Here is a 23,955-nt window from a genome sequence, read left to right as displayed (position 1 = left end):
CCAAGGCTGGGAACTGAATATTCAGGAGTATTTGACATTTTGGAAGGATAGGCAGAAAGGAAAAGGAGGTGGAGTAGCTCTGTTAATAAAGGATGAGATCCATACAGTGGTGAGAAATGATCTTGGCTTGGAAGGTCCAGATGTAGAATCAGTTTGGGTGGAGATAAGAAATAATAATGGAAAGAAGTCACTGGTGGGAGTGGTCTACAGGCCCCCTAACAGTAGCTACACTGTAGGACAGGGTATAAATCAAGAAATAATGGGGGCTTGTAAGAAAGATCCTGCAATAATCGTGGGTGATTTTAATCTTCATATAGATTGGACAAATCAAATTGGCAAAGGTAGCCTTGAGGACGAGTTCATAGAGTGTATTCAGGACAGATTCTTGGAACAATATGTTGTGGAACCCACCAGGGAACAGGCTATTTTAGATCTGGTAATGTGTAATGAGACAGGATTAATTAATGATCTCATAGTAAAGGATCCTCTAGGGAACCTGCTCATTACATGATAGAATTTCACATTCAGTTTGAGGGTGAGAAACTTGGGTCTGAAACTAGTGTCTTAAACTTAAATAAAGGCAATTACAAGGGTTTGATGACAGAGTTGGCTAAAGTGGACTGGGAAAATAGATTTAAAGGTAAGACGGTAGATAAGCAGTGGCAGACTTTTAAGGAGATATTTCATAACTCTCAGCAAAGATATATTCCAGTGAGAAAGACTCTGAGAAGGATGAACTAAGGAAGTTAAGGAGGGTATCAAATTGAAAGGAAAGGCATACAATGTTGTGAAGATTAGTGGTAGGCCAGAAGATTGGAATTTTTTTTTTAGAGACTTGCAAAGGTTGACAAAAAAAAAATAGAGAGCGAATAATAGAGGGAGAAAATTGATTGAGAGTAAACTAAATAAAAAAAAGACAGTAAGAGCTTATACAAGTATATAACAAGGAAGAGAGTAGCTAAAGTAAACGTTGGTCCCTTAGAGCATGAGACTGGGAAATTATTAATGGGAAACAAGGAAATGGCAGAGACTTTGAACAAATATTTTGTATCAGTCTTCATGGGAGAAGACACTAAAAGCATCCCAATAATAGTGGAAAATCAAGGGGCAAAAGGGAGGGAGGAACTTAAAACAATCACTATCACTAGAGAAAAAGTACTAGGCAAACTAATGGGACGACAGGCTGACAAGTCCCCTGGACCTGATGGCCTGCATCCTGGGGTCTTAAAAGAAGTGGCTGCAGAGATAGTGGATACATTGGTTGTAATCTTCCAAAATTCCCTAGACCCTGGAAAGGTTCCAGCAGATTGGAAAACTGCAAATGTAACGCCCATATCCAAGAAAGGAGGGAGACAGATAGCAGGAAACTATAGGCCAGTTAGCCTAACATCTGTCACTGGGAAGATGCTGGAATCCATAATTCAGGAAGTAGTAACCGGACATTTAGAAAATCATAATACAGTCAAGCAGAGTCAACATGGTTATATGAAAGGGAAATCGTGTTTGACAAATTTATTAGCGTTCTTTGAGGATGTAACGAGCAGGATGGATAACGGGGAACCAGTAGATGTAGTGTAGTCCGTTCTATTTCCCTCACTTCTGCTCTCACCCCTTCCCCTCCCTCCCAGAACCACCATAGGGTTCTCCTTGTGCTCACCTTTCACCCCACCAGCCTCCACATTCAACGGATCATCCTCCGCCATTTCCGCCACCTCCAGCGTGATCCCACCACCAAACACATCTTCCCCTCACCTCCCCTTTCAGCATTCCGAAGGGACCGCTCCCTCCGCGACACCCTGGTCCACTCCTCTATCACCCCCAACACCCCTTCCCCTTCACCCGGTACCTTCCTGTGCAAGTGCAGGAGATGCAACACCTGCCCTTTTACCTCCTCCCTTCCCCCGGTCCAGGGCCCCAAACACTCCTTCCAGGTGAAACAGCGATTTACTTGTACTTCTTGCAATTTAGTAAAGTGTATTCGCTGCTCACGATGCGGTCTCATAGAGTCATAACGGCACAGGAGGCCATTCGGCCCATCGAGTCCGTGCCGGCTCTCTGTAGCACAATCCAGTCAGTCCCATTCCCCCGCTCTATCCCCGTAGCCCTGCAAGTTTATTTCCCTCAAGTGCCTATCCAGTCTCCCCTTGAAAACATTGAGTGTCTCCGCTTCCAACACTTCTGTCGGCAGCGAGTTCCAGGTCCTCACCACTCGCTGCGTTAAAAAGTTTTCCCTCATATCCCCCTTGTATCTCTTGCCCAAAACCTTAAATCTGTGTCCCCTAGTCCTTGTACCATCAACTAGTGGGAACAGCCTTTCCCCGTCTAGCCTATCCAAACCCGTCATAATCTTGTACACCTCTATCAAATCTCCCCTCAACCTCCTTTGCTCTAATGAAAACAAATCCAGCTTCTCCAACCTGCCCTTGTAGCTAACATCCCCCATCCCCGGAACCATTCTGGTAAATCTCCTCTGCACCCTCCCAAGGGCTTTCACATCCTTCCTAAAGTGTGGTGACCAGAACTGGACACAATACTCCAGTTGTGGCCTAACCAGCACTGTATAAAGGTTCAGCATAACTTCTCTACTTTTGTACTCAATATCTCTATTTATGAAGCCCAAGATCCCATATGCTTTGCTAACCACTCTCTCAATATGTCCCGTTACCTTCAGGGACCTATGCACATTAACTCCCAGGTCCCTCTGTCCCTGCACACTCTTTAAAACTGTGCCATTAAGTGTATATTGCCTCTCCCTGTTCCTTCTGCCAAAATGCATCACCACACACTTCTCTGTATTTAATTCTATCTGCCACTTGTCTGCCCATACTACTAGCCTTTCTATGACCTGTTTTAGTCGATTGTTTTCATCCTCACTGTTTGCCACACCCCCAAGTTTGGTGACATCGGCAAATTTAGAAATTCTACGCTGTATTCCAATATCCAGGTCATTTATATATATCAAAAAAAGCAGTGGCCCCAGCACTGACCCTTGGGGAACACCACTGTCTACCATCCTCCAGTCTGAAAAACAGCCATTTACCACAACTCGCTGTTTTCTGTACTTAAGCCAATTCCTTATCCAAGCTGTCACTGACCCACCTATTCCATGAGCCTCAATTTTGTTAACCAGCCTTCTATGTGGTACTTTGTCAAACGCCTTCTGAAAATCCACGTAGACAACATCCATTGCATTCCCTTCATCGATCCTCCCTGTTACTTCATCAAAAAATTCAATTAGATTAGCCTGTCACTTTAATTCTCCTCTACATTGGGGAGACCAAATGCAGATTGGGCGACGGCTTTGCAGAACACCTCCGTTCAGTCCGTAAGGGTGACCCCGAGCTTCCGGTCACCTGTCACTAATTCTCCGCTCTACTCCCACTCTGACCTCGGCCTCTTACACTGTTCCAATGAAGCTCAACGTAAGCTTGAGGAACAGCAGCTCCTCTTTCGATTAGGCACTTTACAGCCTTCTGGACTCAACATCGAGTTCAACAATTTCAGGCCATAACCTCGGCCCCTATCTCTTTCTTTCATTTTTTTTTTCTCTCTCTCACATGGCAGCTGCCATTTCCATTTACACTTCATCTAGTGTCATCTTTTGGTTCTTAACTTGTCCCATTAAGGAAGTGATAGCAGGGCATTTAGAAAATCATCATATAGTCAAGCAGAGTCAGCATGGTTTTATGAAAGGGGAATCATGTTTGACAAATTTGCTGGAGTTCTTTGAGGATGTAATGAGCAGGGTGGATAAAGGGGAACCAGTAGATGTGGTGTATTTGGATTTCCAGAAGGCATTCGATAAGGTGCCACATAAAAGGTTACTGCACAAGATAAGAGCTCACGGGGTTGGGGGTAATATATTAGCATGGATAGAGGATTGGCTAACTAACAGAAAACAGAGAGTCGGGATAAATGGGTCATTTTCAGGTTGGCAAACTGTAACTAGTGGGGTGCCACAGGGATCAGTGCTGGGGCCTCAACTATTTACAATCTATATTACTGACTTGGATGGAGGGACCGAGCGTACTGTAGCCAAATTTGCTGGATACAAAGGTAGGTGGGAAAGTAAGTTGTGAGGAGGACACAGAGTCTGCAAAGGGATAGAGATCGGTTAAATGAGTGGGCAAAAATTTGGCAGATGGAGTATAATGTGGGAAAATGTGAGGTTATCCACTTTGGTAGGAAGAATAGAAAAGCAAAATATTATTTAAATGGAGAGAGACTACAGAATGCTACAGCTCAGAGGGATCTGGTGTCCTCCTACATGAAAGACAAAAAGTTAGCATGTGGGTACAGCAAGTAATTAGGAAGGCAAATGGAACGTTGGCCTTTATTGCAAAGGGGGTTGGAGTATAAAAGTAGGGAAGTCTTGCTACACCTGTACAGGGCGTTGGTGAGACCACACCTGGAGTACTGCGTACAGTTTTGGTCTCCTCATTTAAGGAGGGATATACTTGCATTGGAGGCAGTTCAGAAAAGGTTCACTAGGTTAATTCCTGAGATGAAGGGGTTGTCTTATGAAGAAAGGTTGAGCAGGTTGGACCGATACTCATTGGAGTTTATAAGAATGAGAGGTGATCTTATTGAAACATAAGATTTTGAGGGGGATTGACAGGGTGGATGCGGAGAGGATGTTTCCCCACGTGGGGGAATCTAGAACCAGGGGGCATAGTTTCAGAATAAGGGGTCACCCTTTTAAGACAGAGATGAGGAGGAATTTCTTCTCTCAGAGGGTCGTGAATCTTTGGAATTCTCTGCCCCAGAGAGCTGTGGAGGCGGAGTCATTGAATATATTCAAGGCTGAGATTGACAGATGCTTGAACTACAAGGGAGTCAAGGGTTATGGGGAGAGCGCGGGAAAGTGGAGTTGAGGCCAAGATCAGATCAGCCATGATCTTATTGAATGGCGGAGCAGGCTCAAGGAGCCGAATGGCCTACTCCTGCTCCTATTCCTTATACTGCATACAGTTTTGGTGTCCATACTTAAGAAAAGACATACTTGCTCTCGAGTCAGTACAAAGAAGGTTCACTCGGTTAATCCCGGGGATGAGGGGGTGGACATATGAGGAGAGGTTGAGTAGACTGGGACTCTACTCATTGGAGTTCAGAAGAATGAGAGGCGATCTTATTGAAACATATAAGATTGTGAAGGGGCTTGATCGGGTGGATGTGGTGAGGATGTTCCCAATGATGGGTGAAACTAGAACTAGGGGGCATAATCTTAGAATAAGGGGCTGCTCTTTCAAAACTGAGATGAGGAGAAACTTCTTCACTCAGGGGGTAGTAGGTCCATGGAATATGCTGCCCCAAAAGCTGTAGAAGCTACATCATTACATAAATTTAAAACAGAAATAGACAGTTTCTTAGAAGTAAAGGGAATTAGGGGTTACGGGGAGCAGGCAGGAAATTGGACATGAGTCTATGTTCGGAACGCTCATGGCCCTGTGGGTAACGGAGCAGGCCCAGGGGCCGTGTAGCCTGGTTCTGCTCCTACTTCTTGTGTTCTAATTCTGTGTTAGATTTCAGGAAATGGTTCTATTCCTGTTCCTGGCTGGGGTGGAGATCACCTTTTACAGAAGGTAAGTACTGTAGAAAATATAGGGACAGTGATCTCCTGGACGAGTTTCGATCGCCTAGATGGGTCGGAGAGGAATTTCCCAGATTTTTTTCTCCCAAATTGGCCATTGGGTTTTTTATCTGGTTTTTCGCCTCTCCCAGGAGATCACATGGGCTCAGGTGGGATGTAGAGTGATAGTAGATTTGAGGTTAGGATCAGATCAGCCATGATCTTATTGAATGGTGGAGCAGGCTCGAGGGGCCGATTGGCCTACTCCTGCTCCTATTTCTGATGTTCTTATGTTCTTATGTGCTGAGGGAGTGCCGCACTGTCGGAGGGGCGGTACTGAGGGAGCGCCGCACTGTCGGAGGGGCAGTACTTAGGGAGTGCCGCAATGCCGGAGGGGCAGTACTGAGGGAGCGCCGCACTGTCGGAGGGGCAGTACTGAGGGAGTGCCGCACTGTCGGAGGGGCAGTGCTGAGGGAGCGCCGCACTGTCGGAGGGGCAGTGCTGAGGGAGCACCGCACTGTCGGAGGGGCAGTGCTGAGGGAGCACCGCACTGTCGGAGGGGCAGTGCTGAGGGAGCGCCGCACTGTCGGAGGGGCAGTGCTGAGGGAGCACCGCACTGTCGGAGGGGCAGTACAGAGGGACCGCCTCAATGTTGGAGGGACAGTGCTGTGGGAGCGCCGCACTGTCAGAGGGACAGTACCGAGGGAGCGCCGCTCTGTCGGGGGAGGCAATGCTGCGGGAGCGCCGCATTGTTGGAGGGGCAGTAATGAAGGAGCGCTGCAGTGTCAGAGGTGCCGTCCTATGGATGAGACATTAAACCGAAGCCCCCGTCTGCACCCTCAGGTGGATGTAAAAGATCCCGTGGTGCTATTTCGAAGAAGTTATCCCCGGTGTTTTGAGCCCAATGTTTATCCCTCAATCAACATGACGAAAAAACAGATTATCTGATCATTATCACATTGCTGTTTGTGGGAGCTTGCTGTGCGCAATTTGGCTGCTGCATTTCCCACATTACAACAGTGATTACACTTCAAAAGTACTTCATTGGCTGTAAAGCGCTTTGGGACGTCCGGTGGTCGTGAAAGGCGGTTAAGAAGGCATATGGTATTCTGGCCTTCATGATGAGGAATTGAATACAGGAGTAAAGAAGTCTTACTCCAATTATATCTTCTTTCTTCTTGGGCAGCCCCTCGGAACTGCGGATGACTTGCTTCCACGTTAAAAATGAGTTCGCAGGTGACTGATGAGTCCTATGCGGGACCTACAGTCTCTGTCACAGGTGGGGCAGATGGTGGTTGAAGGGGTGGGTGGGTGGGGTGCTTGGGTTGACGTGCGCTCCTTGCGCTGCCTGCGCTTGGCTTCCACTTGCTCCCGGAGACTCGAAGTGTTCGGCGCCTTCTCGGATGTTTCTCCTCCACTTTGTGCGGTCTTGGGCCAGGGATTCCCAGGTGTCGGTGGGGATGTTACACTTTTTCAAGGAGGCTTTGAGGGTGTCCTTGAAGCATTTCCTTTGCCCATCTGGGGCTCTCTCGCCATGCCGGAGCTCCGAGTAGAGCGCTTGTTTTGGGAGTCTCGTATCGGGCATGCAATGTGAATCATCCATCGGAGCTGATCGAGCGTGGTCAAAGCTTCGATGCTGGGGATGTTGGCCTGAGCGAGAACACTGACGTTGGTGCGTCTATCCTGCCAATGAATTTCCAGGATCTTGCGGAGGCAGCATTGGTGGTACCTCTCCAGTGCACCTCAAAGCACTGGAGAGGTAGCACCAATGCTGCCTCCAATTATATAGGGCCTTGGTGAGACCACACCTGGAGTACTGTGTACAATTTTGGTCTCCTTACCTAAGGAAGGATATACTTGCCATAGAGGGAGTGCAACGAAGGCTCAAGAGATTGATTCCTGGGATGGCGGGACTGTCGTATGAGAAGAGATTGAGTAAACTAGACCTGTATTCTCAAGAATGAGAGGGGATCTCATTGAAGCATACAAAATTATTACAGGGCTTGATAGGGTGGATGCTGGGAGAATGTTTCCCTTGGCTGGGGAGTCTAGAACAAGGGGCCACAGCCTCAGGATAAAGGGTCGGTCATTCAGGCTGAGATGAGAAGAAATTTCTTCACACAGAGGGTGGTGAATCTTTGGAATTCTCTACCCCAGAGGGCTGTGGAGGCTCAGTCATTGGGTATATTCAAAACAGAAGTCGACAGATTTCTGACTAGTAAGGGCATCAAGGGATGTGGCGATAGGGCCGGTGAATGGAGTTGAGGCAGAAGATCAGCCATGATCTCATTGAATGGCGGAGCAGGCTCGAGGGGCCCAATGGCCGACTCCTGCTCCTATTTCTTATGTTCTAATAAGAACATAAGAAATAGGAGCAGGAGTAGGCCAATCGGCCCCTCGAGCCTGCTCCGCCATTCAATAAGATCATGGCTGATCTGATCCTAATCGCCAATCCACTATCACAGAACCATCTCCTGAATCTAACAGAATTAGACACACGAAATAGGAGCAGGATCAGGCTACACGGCCCCTGGGCCCGCTCCGCTACCCACAGGGCCATGACCGATCCGAACCTAGACTCATGTCCAAATTCCTGCCCGCTCCCCGTAACCCTTAATTCCCTTTACTTCCAGGAAACTGTCTATTTCTGTTTTAAATTTATGTAATGATGTAGCTTCTACAGCTTTTTGGGGCAGCATATTCCATGGACCTACCACCCTCTGAGTGAAGTAGTTCCTCCTCATCTCAGTTTTGAAAGAGCAGCCCCTTATTCTAAGATTTTGCCCCCTAGTTCTAGTTTCACCCATCATCGGGAACATCCTCCCCGCATCCACCCGATCCAACCCCTTCACAATCTTATATGTTTCAATAAGATCGCCTCTCATTCTTCTGAACTCCAATGAGTAGAGTCCCAATCTACTCAACCTCTCCTCATATGTCCATCCCCTCATCCCCGGGATTAACCGAGTGAACCTTCTTTGTACTGACTCGAGAGCAAGTATGTCCTTTCTTAAGTATGGACACCAAAACTGTACGCAGTATTCCAGGTGCAGTCTCACCAATACCTTGTACAACTGAAGCAATACCTCCCTATTTTTATATTCTATCCCCCTAGCAATGAAAGCCAACATTCCATTGGCCTTCTTAATCACTTGCTGCACCTGCATACTAACCTTTTGAGTTTCGTGCACCAGGACCCCCAGATCCCTTTGTACTTCAGTACTTTCAAGTTTCTTGCCATTAAGATAATAACTTGCTCTACGATTTTTCCTGCCAAAGTGCATAACCTCACACTTTCCAGTATTGTATTCCATCTGCCAAATCTCTGCCCACTTACTTAGCCTGTCTATGTCCCCTTGCAGGTTTTTTATGTCCTCCTCACTCACTACTTTCCCTCCCATCTTAGTATCATCTGCAAACTTTGATATGTTACACTCGATCCCCTCCTCCAAATCGTTAATATAGATTGTAAAGAGTTGGGGACCCAGCACTGACCCCTGCGGAACACCACTAGTTACTGATTGCCAGTCTGAGAACGAACCATTTATCCCAACTCTCTGCCCTCTGTTAGATAGCCAATCCTCTATCCATGCCAGAATATTACCCCCAATCCCATGATTTTTTATCTTAAGCAATAATCTTTTGTGTGGCACCTTGTCAAATGCCTTTTGGAAGTCTAAATACACTACATCCACTGGTTCCCCTTTATCCACCCTATATGTTACTTCCTCAAAGAACTCCAGCAAATTTGTCAAACATGACTTCCCCTTCATAAAACTATGCTGACTTTGTCCTATTAAATTATGATTATCCAAATGTCCTGTTACTGTCTCCTTAATAATGGACTCCAAAATTTTACCTACCACAGATGTTAGGCTAACCGGTCTATAGTTTCCAGCCTTCTGTCTACTGCCCTTTTTAAATAAGGGTGTTACATTAGCAGTTTTCCTAAGTGCAAGTCTTTCTTTCTTTCTTATTGTGTCCAATTCTGGGCACCGCACTTTAGAAAGGATGTGAAGGCCTTAGAGAGGCTGCAGAAAAGATTTACCAGAATGGTTCCAGGGATGAGGGACTTCAGTGATGTGGAGAGACTGGAGAAGCTGGGATTGTTCTCCTTAGAGCAGAGAAGGTTAAGGGGAGATTGGCCAGAATGGTACCAGGGATGAGGGACTTCAGTGATGTGAAGAGACTGGATAAGCTGGGATTGTTCTTAGAGCAGAGAAGGTTAAGGGGAGATTGACCAGAATGGTTCCAGGGATGAGGGACTTCAATTATGTGGAGAGACTGGAGAAGCTGGGGTTGTTCTCCTTAGAGCAGAGAGGGTTAAGGGGAGGTTGACCAGAATGGTACCAGGGATGAGGGACTTCAGGTATGTGGAGAGGGTGGAGAAGCTGGGGTTGTTCTCCTTAGAGCAGAGAAGGTTGAGTGGAGATTTGATGGTGTTCAAAATTGTGAGGGGATCTGGACAGAGTAGAATGAGGGAAACTGTTCCCATTGGCGGAAGGCTCGCGAACCAGAGGACACAGGTTTAAGGTGATTGGCAGAACGTCCAAAGGCTCCTCACAGCTTACTGTCCCACCTAGCTTTGTATCATCAGCAAACTTGGATACATTACACTCAGTCACTTCATCTAATTCATTAATATAGATTGTAAATAGCTGAGGCCCCAACACTGATCCACGCGGTACCCCACTAGTTACAGCCTGCCAACCTGAAAAAGATCTGTTTATCCCTGCTCTCTGTTTTCTGCCCGTTAACCAATCCTCTATCCATGCTGCTATATTACCCCCAACCCCATGAGCCCTAATCTTGTGTAATAACCTTTTATGTGGCACCTTATCGAATGCCTTTTGGAAATCCAAATATACTACATCCACTGGTTCCCCTCTATCTACCCTGCTAGTTACATTCTCAAAAAGCTGTAATAAATTTGTCAAACATGATTTCCTTTTCATAAAACCATGTTGACTCTGCCTAATCATGTTAGGATTTTCTAAGTGACTTGATACCACTTCCTTAACAATGGATTCCAGCATTTTCCCGATGACTGATGTAGCTTTCAAAAGCTCTTATAATAATGTGTCCGTGACTACACAAACCACTCTGGGTCCAGGTATATTGTGTATCAGTAAAACAGGTTTATTAAACATTAACCATCCGGTACAAAGAAGTAGTACTTAACAAGAAGATAGTCACAGTCTGTTCGTCCAAACCCCGGCATTCCTTCCGAGTGAGCGTGGTGCAAGTCTCCTGATGTATCTTGCTGTGTTCTGTTGACCCATGCGCGCTTCCTTGGGATCTTGCTGTGTTCTGTTGACCCATGCGCGCTTCCTTGGGATCTTGCTGTGTTCTGTTGACCGAATCTCCAATCAATCTCTGGTTACATGGTGCGCTGCTTTCGATGTTCAAAACCTGTATCTTTATACCCCTTCTCCCTCTCGTTTTGCCTACGTGGCAGTAATTAACCCTCTAACACCTGGTAAAAAGTCTTGCTCCCTCGTTACCCATCTTATGACCTTGTTTGATCCTTCTGACTTTTTCTCTCTGCATAACAAAGTACCCTTATCTCAGATGTTCACTTATCACAGAACACTTCCTAGAAATGGCCTCTATCTGCACTGTGGGGATTCTGTGATTCTGTGAATGTTGACAGAACAGTCTGTCCATCCTATAGCTGGACCAATGAATGATGTCTCCAACTCTTATCTATCTCTCTAGTTTTTATCTCTTTAAGCATAATATTGCTGAATTCCTCATCTCCATAAGCTTAGCACAACATTCCATTACAACATTCCATTTTATACAGGCTTTTAGGATCTTAACATACAATTTCACATATTATATAGTTATATTGAATGGTTATTGAATCTTAATAATGTTTACTATATCCTACAGGTACACCCTATCCGACATATCCCCTACCTTGAGGGCGAGGCATTTGCCGACCCCTCAAAACTAAAATCTTACATATGGATTATTTTTCTTCCGTTTATGTAACTCTAACATGTTCTGGGCTGTGATCATATTTAAATGTGATTGGGCATTGGACTTTAGGTGTTTCAGGTAGCAGGTGTAGAATAGTAAGCACATCATTACTACAAGTTGGGATATGACCAGTACATGGGAAATTATCCTAATCCAATGAGGAATTTCCATGTTTGTCCCGATGTTGTCTTATTAGTCCAAACAATTTTTGACTCCCTACCTTGTGACATTTGTGTTTAACTGGGTAGATCTTAAACAAACTTCTGATCTTACATAGTTCAAAGTTTTACTACATGGGTTACATATTTCAAATACAAAATCATTACAAGTTGGAGAACCAGAGCGTGTGAAATAATACGAGCCTAAGGGCATGCTGATGTATTAAGCCCAATATCCCACCAGTGTGTTTTGTCCCTTCTGCTTTCAATTTCAATATCTATTCTCCAGTTGTCTTGCTCCAAAACATAAAAAATGCTTTAGGGAGGAGTTCAGTCGTATCATGAGCTCACTGAAACCCTCAAACAATAGGGGAATGTCGGGTCTGAATTGTGCCACATAACTGTGCAGCTCGTACTTAAAAACGTGTTGGTTGATGGGACAGGTCCTGTTAGACCCGTAAAGCATGGTAGTTGTGGTGGTAGTGACACAGGAGGCACCACCAAAATCACCTCATACTGGATTCGTACTGGTTTTTCTCACGCTCTGTTACCTACAAAACACAATTATTACAGTCACAGTTAAATCCAGTCTTACAATCATTTCAAGCGACATTACAGTTTCACATCTACTTCCTGATCTTCCAAGTCGAGATCCTTTCTCCCTTCCGTTTTTCAAAAGAGCGGCCACGGGATCTTTTACACCCACCTGAGAGGGCAGACGGGGCAGCGGTTTAATGTCGCATCCGAAAGATGGCACCTCTGACAGAGCAGCTCTCCCTCAGTACTGCCCTGGAGTGTCAGCCTAGATTACGTGCACAAGTCTCCAGAGTGGGACTCAAACCCATGACCTTCTGACTCTAGAGGTGAGAGTGTCGCCCACTGAGCCGAGGCTGACCCCTCTTAAACTCCAGCCTAGTTACTGGGGTTATTAGCAGCATCTTCAAACCGCCCCCGCCCCCCCCCCAACCCCGTAATTGCCATTATTAACACAGAATAGTCCTTCATGTGATTAACAGCAGAATGGGACAAGTGCACTCAGGTGTGAACTCGCTGGTGTCTCAGCAGGTGAGATGAACTGGTGAATCCCTTTTCACACACTGAGCAGGGGAACGGCATCTTCCCAGTGTGGGTGAACTGGTGTTTCCAAAGACTGGATGAGTGCGTAAACCTCTTCCCGCAGTGAGAGCAGCTGAACGGCCTCTCCCCGGTGTGGATGCGTCGATGCTTCTCCAGGCCCTTGGTGCATTTGAAACTCTTGTCGCAGTCGGAACATTTAAAAGGCCTCTCGTCAGTGTGAACCCTCTGGTGTTCCCGCAGGGAGGAAGGACGAGTGAATCCTTTCCCGCACTCGGAGCAGGAGAACGGCCTCTCGTCAGTGTGAACGAGCTGGTGTTCCCACAGAGTGGAGGGACGATTGAATCCTTTCCCGCAGTCGGAGCAGGTGAACGGCCACTCGTCAGTGTGAACTCTCTGGTGCAGCCGCAGAGAAGAGGGATGAGCGAATCCTTTCCCGCACTCGGAGCAGGAGAACGGCCTCTCATCAGTGTGAACCAGCTGGTGCATCAGCAGGGCGTTGGAGATTGTGAATCCCTTCCCACACACGGAGCAGGTGAACGGCCTCTCCCCGGTGTGAACTCGCTGGTGCTGTATCAGTTCACTGGATCTTCTGAAGCCTTTCTCGCAATCGGAGCACTGAAAAGGTCTCTCGTCGGTGTGAACACGCTCGTGTATCAACAGGTGGCAAGACTGGTTAAACCTCTTTTCACAGTGAGAGCAGGCGAACGGCTTCTCCCCGGTGTGAACTCGCCGGTGTATCAGCAGGGCGGATTGTTGACGGAATCCCTTCCCGCACATGGAGCAGGTGAATGGTCTCTCCCCAGTGTGAACTCGCTGGTGTGCCCGCAGGGAGCCTGAATGAGTGAATCCCTTCCCGCACACGGAGCAGGTGAACGGCCTCTCCCCGGTGTGAACTTGCTGGTGTGTCAGCATATTGGATGAACGACTGAATCCCTTCCCGCACTCGGAGCAGGTGAACGGCCTCTCCCCGGTGTGAACTCGCTGGTGTGCCCGCAGGGAGCCTGAATGAGTGAATCCCTTCCCACACACGGAGCAGGTGAACGGCCATTTCACAGAGTGACTGCGTTGATGAGTCTCCAGCTGGGAAAGGCAACTGAATCCCTTCCCGCATTCACGACATTTGCATGGACTTTCCTCGCTTTGGTTACACTTGTGCCTTCCCAGGCTGCACCTTCGGTTGAATCCACGTCCACACACAAGACACGTGTGCAGTTTGCCCACATTCTGATTGCTGCTTTCCGCTTCCATATGTCGATGATATTCAGGTCCTGATGAATCAAGTGACTCTGTCAGATCTTCGTGTGAAGTTTGCGTTAAGCTGCCCGTCTGCGATTCCTCCCCTTGCAAGAGACAGTAAAAGAAGTTTATATAAGTAATTAATGTAAATACAGGAGAGAAAATAAAGAAAGACTGGCCTTTATACAGCGCCTTTCACGACCAACGGTTTTACAGCCAATGAAGTACTTTTTGAAGTGTAGTCGCTGTTGTAATGTGGAAACACTGCAGCCAAGTTGCATGATAAATAATGGCCAGGACACCGGAAATAACTCTCCTGCACTTCTTCGAAATACTGGTATCGTTTATGTCCACCTGAACATCTCATCCGAAAGACAGCCCTCCGACAGTGCGGCACTCCCTCAGTACCTACCCTCCGACAGTGCGGCGCTCCCTCAGTACTGCCCTTCCGACAGTGCAGTGCTCCCTCAGTACTGCCCCTCCGAAAGTGCAGCGCTCCCTCAGTACCGCCCCTCCGAAAGTGCAGCGCTCCCTCAGTACCGCCCCTCCGACAGGGCACCGCCCCTCCGACAGTGCAGCGTTCCTTCGGCACTGCCCCGGAGCGTCAGCCTAGGTTTATGTGCTCGAGTCCCTGGAGTGGGGACTGTGAACCCACAACTTTCTGACTCAGAGACAAGGGTGCTCCCAACTGAGCCACTGGCTGGCTCTCAAGGTCTTTCACATCCTTGCTAAAGCGCGGTGGCCGGGGGAAATTGTCACTCTCCCTTTAATCTGAAGAACACATGAGAAGGTGGAGGGAGTCCCTTTAAATGTGGAGGGGGGACAGAGTCCCTTTAAATGTGGAGGGGGGGTGGGTGTCCCTTTAAATGTGGAGGGGGGTGGGTGTCCCTTTAAATGTGGAGGGGGTGGTGTCCCTTTAAATGTGGAGGGGGTGGGTGTCCCTTTAAATGTGGAGAGGCGGGGCCGCACATGCTCATTCGGCCGCCTCACCACAACACCAGGCTGCCAGTGCGCCTGCGCGGGGCCTCCGGTTGCAAACGGAAGGCCGGGCCCAGGGAAGAGGCGGAATCAGCGGCCGGGGTAAAGTCAAGTGTTTGGGAATCGATTTAAATCGAGGTGAGGGGGGGTAGCGGAGATTATAAAGTAAAATATGAGAAAAACTAAACCTGAGAGGCGGTCGGGACCTCCGTGGACGCCGAACGGAGCGGATTGAGCCGCACAAGGTGGCGGACTGGGCCGAGCCGGAGCAACGTGATTCTGACTGACGGGTGCGCTGACCAATAGAAAGAGGGCTAAGCTGGGAGGACTGAACTGTGCGGCCTGGTCCTCCAACCAATGGCGGCGCGGCAAGGGAGCGGGACCTTCCCTCCCCGGAGCTGGGGCCCGGTTGTGACGTCATCAGAGGAAGAGGCCCATTCAGGTGGATGGAGGTTGGCCCGGGCCTCTGACTGACGGGAGCACTGACCAATAGGAAGAGGGCTGAGCTGCGAGGACTGAAATGGGCGGCCTGGTCCTCCAACCAATGGCGGCGCGGCAAGGGGGCGGGCCCTGGGTCTCCAGCTCCGGTGCGCTGGGGCCGATTGTGACGCGCTGTCCCCAGGTGAGAGCAGCACAAGGCTGGGGCTGGAATCTGGGAGAGGGGCCGCAGGCAGCGGGCCTGGCAAAGGGGCACAAGCTTCACAATACAAGCTTACATAGAAGCATAGGAGATGGAGTAGGCCATTCAGCCCCTCGAGCCTGCTCCACCATTCAATGAGATCATGGCTGATCATCCAAACTCAGTACCCCGTACCTGCCTTCTCCCCATATCCCTTGATACCTTTAGCTCTAAGAAATATATCCAACTCCTTCTTGAATATATTTAAAGACTTGGCCTCAACTGCCTTCTGTGGTAGAGAATTCCACAGGTTCACCACTCTGTGGGTGAAGAAATTCTTCCTCATCTCTGTCCTAAATGGCTTACCCCTTATGCTTAGACTGTGACCACTGGTTCTGGACTCCCCGACAATCGGGAACATTCTACCTGCATCTAGTTTGTCCAGACCTGTCAGAATTTTATAAGTTTCGATGAGATCCCCTCTCATTCTTCTAAACTCCAGCGAGTATAAGCCCAATCGACCTAAACTCTCCTCATATGTCATTCCTGCCATCCCAGGGATCAGCCTTGTGAATCTTCGCTGAACTCCTTCCATGGCAAGAACATCCTTCCTCAGATAAGCTTCTTTCAAATGCACAATTGTTTCCTACACACAGCCTGGGTCACTCTGCAAAAAAAACTGTTCAACAATTCATCATAACTCCCTTGCTTTTGGAGATGCGTAGAGTGCAAAAAGCAAGGAAGTTATGATGAAACTGTGTAAAAGACTGGAGTCAGCTGTGGCTCAGTGGATAGCAGAGTCAGAAGGTTGTGGGTTCAAGTCCCGCTCCATGGACGTGGGTTCAAATCCTGCTCCAGGCACATAAAGCGAGGCTGACACTCTAGTGCGGTGCTGAGGGAGCACTGCACTGTCGGAGGGGCAGTGCTGAGGGAGCACTGCACTGTCGGAGGGGCAGTACTGAGGGAGCACTGCACTGTCGGAGGGGCAGTACTGAGGGAGCACTGCACTGTCGGAGGGGCAGTACTGAGGGAGCACTGCACTGTCGGAGGGGCAGTACTGAGGGAGCACTGCACTGTCGGAGGGGCAGTACTGAGGGAGCACTGCACTGTCGGAGGGGCAGTACTGAGGGAGCACTGCACTGTCGGAGGGGCAGTACTGAGGGAGCGCTGCACTGTCGGAGGGGCAGTACTGAGGGAGCGCCGCACTGTCAGAGGGGCAGTACTGAGGGAGCTCCGCACTGTCGGAGGGGCAGTACTGAGGGAGCGCCGCACTGTCGGAGGGGCAGTACTGAGGGAGCGCCGCATTGTCGGAGGGGCAGTACTGAGGGAGTGCCGCACTGTCAGAGGGGCAGTACTGAGGGAGCGCCGCACTGTCGGAGGGGCAGTACTGAGGGAGCGCCGCATTGTCGGAGGGGCAGTACTGAGGGAGCGCCGCACTGTCGGAGGGGCAGTACTGAGGGAGCGCCGCATTGTCGGAGGGGCAGTACTGAGGGAGCGCCGCACTGTCGGAGGGGCAGTACTGAGGGAGCACTGCACTGTCGGAGGGGCAGTACTGAGGGAGCGCCGCACTGTCGGAGGGGCAGTACTGAGGGAGCGCCGCACTGTCGGAGGGGCAGTACTGAGGGAGCGCCGCACTGTCGGAGGGGCAGTACTGAGGGAGCGCCGCATTGTCGGCGGGGCAGTACTGAGGGAGCGCCGCACTGTCGGAGGGGCAGTACTGAGGGAGCACTGCACTGTCGGAGGGGCAGTACTGAGGGAGCGCCGCACTGTCGGAGGGGCAGTACTGAGGGAGCGCCGCACTGTCGGAGGGGCAGTACTGAGGGAGCGCCGCATTGTCGGCGGGGCAGTACCGAGGGAGCGTCGCACTGTCGGAGGGGCAGTACTGAGGGAGCACTGCACTGTCGGAGGGGCAGTACTGAGGGAGCGCCGCACTGTTGGAGGGGCAGTACTGAGGGAGCACTGCACTGTCGGAGGGGCAGTACTGAGGGAGCTCCGCACTGTCAGAGGGGCAGTACTGAGGGAGCGCCGCACTGTCGGAGGGGCAGTGCTGAGGGAGCGCCGCACTGTCGGAGGGGCAGTGCTGAGGGAGCGCCGCACTGTCGGAGGGGCAGTGCTGAGGGAGCGCCGCACTGTCAGAGGGGCAGTACTGAGGGAGCGCCGCACTGTCAGAGGGGCAGTACCGAGGGAGCGCCGCACTGTCGGAGGGGCAGTGTTGGGGGAGCACCGCACTGTCAGAGGGGCAGTGTTGGGGGAGCGCCGCACTGTCGGAGGGGCAGTACCGAGGGAGCGCCGCACTGTTGGAGGGGCAGTACTGAGGGAGCGCAGCACTGTGGGAGGGGCAGTACTGAGGGAGCACTGCACTGTCGTAGGGTCAGTTCTGAGGGACCGCCACACTGGTGGAAGGGCAGTGCTCAGGGAGCGCTGCTCCATCGGAGGGGCAGTACTGCGGGAGCGCCGTACTGTCGGGGGAAGCAATGCTGTGGGAGAGCTGCATTGTCGGAGGGGCAGTAATGAAGGAGCGCTGCAGTGTCGGAGGTGCAGTCTTACGGATGAGACGTTAAACCGAGGCCCCCGTCTGCCCCCTCAGGCGGTGTAGTGTCCGTGTGTAGATAAAGACACTGAAGACAGGAGTTGGTTCATAGGTATTTACTAAGCAAGTCTGGGGGGTGGGGGGGGTTCTAAAGGATATACACAATACACAGGCTTATATAGCCCAAGTGGCAATTACCGGCATTACGCACACCTGGGGCTCTTAAAGGCACATACACCATAATTGCTCTTAAAGGCACATACACCACAATTCCTCCCCTTCTAGCTAACTAGTACATCATATTTTAAGTAATTATTAATTACATGTTATATGCAAAATAATATACATTGCTGTATTAATTAATTATAAGTTAGTCTCTCAGGAGGCTTCCTGACTCGGTCCGGATAACGCCTCGGGGGTGTAGTAGTTTCTGGTGGTGTAGTAGGTTCTTCTGGCAAGGCTGATTCGGCTTGAAGGCCAGTGTCGGGTTCATCGGGCTCCAGTATCACCGGATCGGAGGTAGATATGGGTATCTCTACTTCATCGTTAGATGTATAGAGTGGTGGTGTAGGTTGTCCCTTTTCGGATGACTTGATGATTTGGTCAGCATGGCGCCTTATTATGCTGTCTCCGATGTCCACGGTATACATCAGTGGTCCTAATCGTGTGCAGATAGTTCCAGGCTGCCATTTCTCGGTACGGTAGTCCCGGGCCAAAACCGGTTGGCCTATCTGGAAGGCCCTAGTTGGCCTTTCATTCATGCCCTGAAACTGCCAGTTCTCCACGTCCCTTCGGATGTTGGGCTTGACCAAATCCAGCCGGCATCTTAGGTTTCTATTGTAGAACATCATGGCGGGAGTTTGGTTAGTAACCATATGCGTTGCATTCCTATATGCAAATAAGAAGTTATCCACCTTGTGCTGAAGTTTTATGTCTTCATTACCCATGGCCTTGATGGCCTTCTTGAAGGTCTGGACAAACCTTTCAGCCAATCCATTGGTGGCGGGATGGTATGGGGCGGACGTGTAGTGCTTTACCCCATTGTTCTTTAAGAACTTTCTGAATTCTTCGGACACAAATTGCGGTCCATTATCAGAACATATCTGCTCCGGCAGCCCATTCCTGGCAAATATGGTCCTTAATACTGTGATGGTTTTTTCCGTGGTGGTGGAGGACATCTTTATTACCTCCGGCCACTTGGAGTGTGCATCAACTGCGATTAAGAACATTGAGTCCATAAATGGACCAGCAAAGTCGATGTGCACCCTTTGCCAGGGAGATGAGGGCCACTCCCATGGATGTAGAGGGGCCTGTGGCGGAGCATTTTGGACCTTCTGGCATCCTAGGCAGCTCTTGGTCATGTCTTCGATGTCTCCATCGATACCTGGCCACCATACAAACGCCCGAGCTAGGTTCTTCATTTTCACTCCACCCAGATGCCCCTCGTGAAGCTCCTTTAGCACTTTATCCTGGAGTTTGGGTGGAATCACCACTCTGGATCCACACATCAAGGTTCCTCGGCACACTGACAGCTGTTCTCTTCTTTGCGAGAATGCTGGCAACAGTGGTTCGCCATGTGCTGGCCATCCCTTCACTGTTAAATCGTAGACCCGTGAGAGAGTAGGGTCATTTCTTGTCTCCCTTTCAATGGCAGAATTTGTCACCGGTAGACATTCCACTATGGTAGAGTGGAATATCTCTACTGGGTCTACTGTAGGTGCCTCTTCTATCGTTGGCAACGGTAGGCGTGATAAACCGTCAGCATTCCCATGCTGTTTTGACCCTTTGTATTCAATGTTGTATTGGTGTGCCCCTAGAAAAAGGGACCACCTCTGTAGTCTTTGTGCCGTCATAATGGGGACACCTTTTTTAGGGTTGAATATGGAGATGAGGGGTTGATGGTCAGTCAGCAAGGTAAATTTTTGTCCGTGTAGGTAATGGTTGAATTTCTTCACTCCCCATACCAGGCTGAGTGCTTCCCTGTCTATCTGGGCATAGTTACGCTCAGCTGAGTTCAATGAGCGTGACGCAAAAGCTATCGGCTGTTCCGAGCCATCAGGGAATCTATGGGACAATACCGCTCCTATGCCGTAAGGGGATGCATCGCACGCCAGTCTGATTGGTAGTGATGGGTTGTAATGAGCCAAAATTTTCTCGGATGTGATTAAGTCTTTACATTTATGGAAGGCACGTTTACAGTCTTCGTTCCATTTCCAAATCACTCCTGTCTGTAGAAGATCATTAAGAGGGTGTAGAATAGTTGATAAGTTCGGTAAAAATTTATGATAGTAATTTATTAATCCCAGGAATGACCTTAATTGTGAAACATTTTCAGGTGCTGGGGCTTTTATAACTGCTTCAATTTTTTCAGGTGACTTATGCAACCCTTCCTTATTAATTATGTGGCCACAATATGATATCTGATTTTGGAAAAATTCGCACTTGGGGCGATTTGCTCGTAGGCCCCGTTCTTTCAGCCTAGTGAGCACCTGCTCCAAATTGGCAAGGTGCTCGTTGTCGTTTTCTCCTGTTATAAGGATGTCGTCTAGGTAGCATTGAGTCCCCGGAATCCCTTGCAGGACTTGCTCCATAGCTCTTTGCCAGATAGCTGGAGCTGATGCTATTCCAAAAACCAGTCGATTGTACTGGTACAGGCCTTTGTGTGTGTTTATTGTGAGATACTTTTTAGAGGTCTCCTCAACCTCCATCTGTAGATATGCTTGTGCCAAGTCAATTTTTGTGAAACGTTTCCCTCCGGATAGTGAGGCAAAAATATCTTCTATCCTCGGAAGAGGATACTGTACCGTGTGAAGGACCGGGTTTACAGTCACCTTAAAGTCCCCACAGATGCGAATTTTTTTCTGTTCCTCAGAGTTATTTTTCAATGTTTTTTTCATGACTGGAACAATGGGTGTTGCCCATTCGCTCCAATCTATTTTGGACAATATGCCTGCCTTTTCCAAATTCTTCAGCTCTGCCTCGACTGCCGGACGTATTGCGTATGGCACCGGTCTTGCCTTAAAAAATTTTGGAATTGCTGTATCTTCCACTTTTATTGAGGCGGTGATGCCTTTCAAGGTTCCTAGTTTCTCTTGAAACACTTCTTTGGCGTTGGCCAAGATGTCTTTTAATCGTTCAGGTATGATGTCATCATTGTTTTTTTTCTTACTGGTCACCGTCAGTGCCTGAATGGAGTGCCAGTCTAAACGTATCTTCCTTATCCATTCACGTCCCAACAACGGTGGACCACCATCTTGTAGAATGTATAAATACAACTTTTGTATTTCTTTGCCGTTGTATACCACAGGTACCCTTATTTTTCCTTTGGGGTAGACTTTCTGCCCCGTATATGTTTTTAAGATAATGGATGTGTCTTTTAGAGGTATATGCGAAAATAGCCTCTCGTAATCTCGTCGATTTATTACGGTTAGAGCTGATCCTGTATCTAGCTCCATTTTAACTGGGGACCCTGCTATTGTGAGGGTAACCCAAATGGTTTGGTAATCCTCTTTGGCAAGTACATTATGTAATTTGAGACAGCTTAGTCTCTTGCTTCCGGAGTCGCTATCGCTATTCTGGTCTTCGGAGCTATTGTCCGTCATCATTTGTACCTTCCTGTACTTTTCTTTATTGATTTTTTGTTTTCTGTCAGTGGATTTATTTTGTCCAGATTGGCATACCCGTGCAATGTGTCCAATCTTACCACATTGCCTGCATGCTTTGCCCTTGAACCAGCAGTCCCTCTGGTTATGGGTGGATCTGCCGCAGCGATAACATCTTCCGAACTCCTGTGTCATTTTATGGGTGCCGAAGTCCTGTGTCTCTTGTTGTATCTCTGCAGCTCCTTTTGCTGCTGCTTCGTATGATACAGCCATACTGAAAGCTTTGTCCAATGTTAAATCTTTTTCAGAAAGCAGTCTTTTTTGTGTTCCTTCACTTAAGAGACCGCAAACAAATTTGTCTCGAAGATAATCCGATAGTCCTGCTCTGAATTGGCAGTACTTTGATAGCTTTCTTAATTCGTTTAGGTAATCAGCGTTACTTTCATTCTTGTGTTGATTTCTCTTGAAGAACTTGAATCGTTCCGCTATCAGCAGCGGTGTTGGGTTTAAATGCTCCTGCAGGGTATCAACAATTTCTTTAAAAGTCTTGTCCTTTGGTTTGGCTGGAGTGATTAAATTTCGTAACAGCCCGTATGTCTTCGCGCCCATTAAGTTCAGAAGTACTGAAACTTTTTTTTCATCTGTTATTCCATTTGCAGTGCAATAAACCTCTACTCTTTCCACGTATGTGGTCCAATCTTCTATTTCGCCATCAAAAGCCTCAATATTACCAGATTTAGGCATTTCAGAAAAGATATGGCGCTTCCCGCGCTTTTTTTTTTCTCTCTGTAGCAACGATATGGCGCTTCCCGCGCTTTCCCGCCGCTGCTACCGATAACAACGCTGTTTTACTGTGGTTTCCGTTTATTCACTGTTGGAGACTCGTTCCCGACGGAGGTCTAAACGCTGACCTGCTTGCCGCGCCGGCCGTCTCCCGAGTGCACCCTCCCAGTCCGTTATTGCTTGCCTCCGATTTCGCTGCCTGTCTCAGCTGTAGAGCCCGCCGCTGGAGCTCCAGCCTGACGCCCAGGAAGGATTAGCGCAGTACCTGTCACCAGCTTGGCCAGCTGGTGAAACCACAGTTTCTCTTACTTCCTTGAGTCTTCTGGACGCTGGAGTAATCGATGTCCTTGAGGTGCTGCCGAATTGCAGGTAAGTCCGTTTCCACTTCGTCGCCACTGTCGTGTCCGTGTGTAGATAAAGACACTGAAGACAGGAGTTGGTTCATAGGTATTTACTAAGCAAGTCTGGGGGGGTTTCTAAAGGATATACACAATACACAGGCTTATATAGCCCAAGTGGCAATTACCGGCATTACGCACACCTGGGGCTCTTAAAGGCACATACACCATAATTGCTCTTAAAGGCACATACACCACAGGTGGGACTATTTTGAAGGTGTTATTTGAGCCCAATATTTATCCCTCAATCAACATGACGAAAAAACAGATTATCTGGCCCTTTTCACGTTGCTGTTTGTCGAAGCTTGCTGTGCGCAAATTGGCTGCTGCGTTTCCCACATTACAACAGTGACTACACTTTAAAAGTATTTCATTGGCTGTAAAGCGCTTTGGGACGTTCGTTGGTCATGAATGGCGGTTAAGAAGGCAAATGGTTTGCTGGCCTTCATTACAAGAGGATTTGAGTACAGGAGTAAAGAAGTCTTACTCCAATTATATCTTCTTAGGCAGTCCCTCGGAACCGAGGATAACTTGCTTACACATTAAAAATGAGTTCTCAGGTGACTGATGAGTTCACACAGGTGGGGCAGATGGTGGTTGAAGAGGCAGGTCGGTGGGGTGCTTGGGTTGACGTGCGCTCCTTGTGCTTGGCTTCCCCTTGCTCCCGGTGAAGACACTTGAGGTGTTCGGCGCCTTCCCGGATGCTTCTTCTCCACTTTGTGCGGTCTTGGGCCAGGGATTCCCAGGTGTCGGTGGGGATGTTGCACCTTTTCAAGGAGGCTTTGAGGGTGTCCTTGAAGCGTTTCCTCTGCCCACCTGGGGCTCTCTTGCCGTGCCGGAGCTCCGAGCAGAGCGCTTCTTTTGGGAGCCTCGTATCGGGCATGCGGACAATGTGACCCGTCCATCGGAGCTGATCGAGCGTGGTCAAAGCTTCAATGCTGGGGATGTTGGCCTGAGCGAGAACACTGACATTGGTGCGTCTATCCTGCCAATGAATTTGCAGGATCTTGCGGAAGCAGT

The 23,955-nt window shown here is 48.8% G+C and overlaps 1 pseudogene; it reads right to left on the bottom strand.

Moving 5' to 3' along the window:
- The window catches only part of LOC147119130 (uncharacterized), a 202,248-nt pseudogene that overhangs the window by 109,275 nt on the left and 69,018 nt on the right, over positions 1-23,955 (bottom strand).

Source organism: Somniosus microcephalus, chromosome 4, assembly GCF_052327205.1.
Source record: "Somniosus microcephalus isolate GS21.2 chromosome 4, FLI_Smic_1.0, whole genome shotgun sequence".
NCBI lineage: Eukaryota > Metazoa > Chordata > Chondrichthyes > Squaliformes > Somniosidae > Somniosus > Somniosus microcephalus.
Note: the sequence above shows the minus strand (reverse complement) of the source record. Positions and strands in the feature narration are given on the sequence as shown.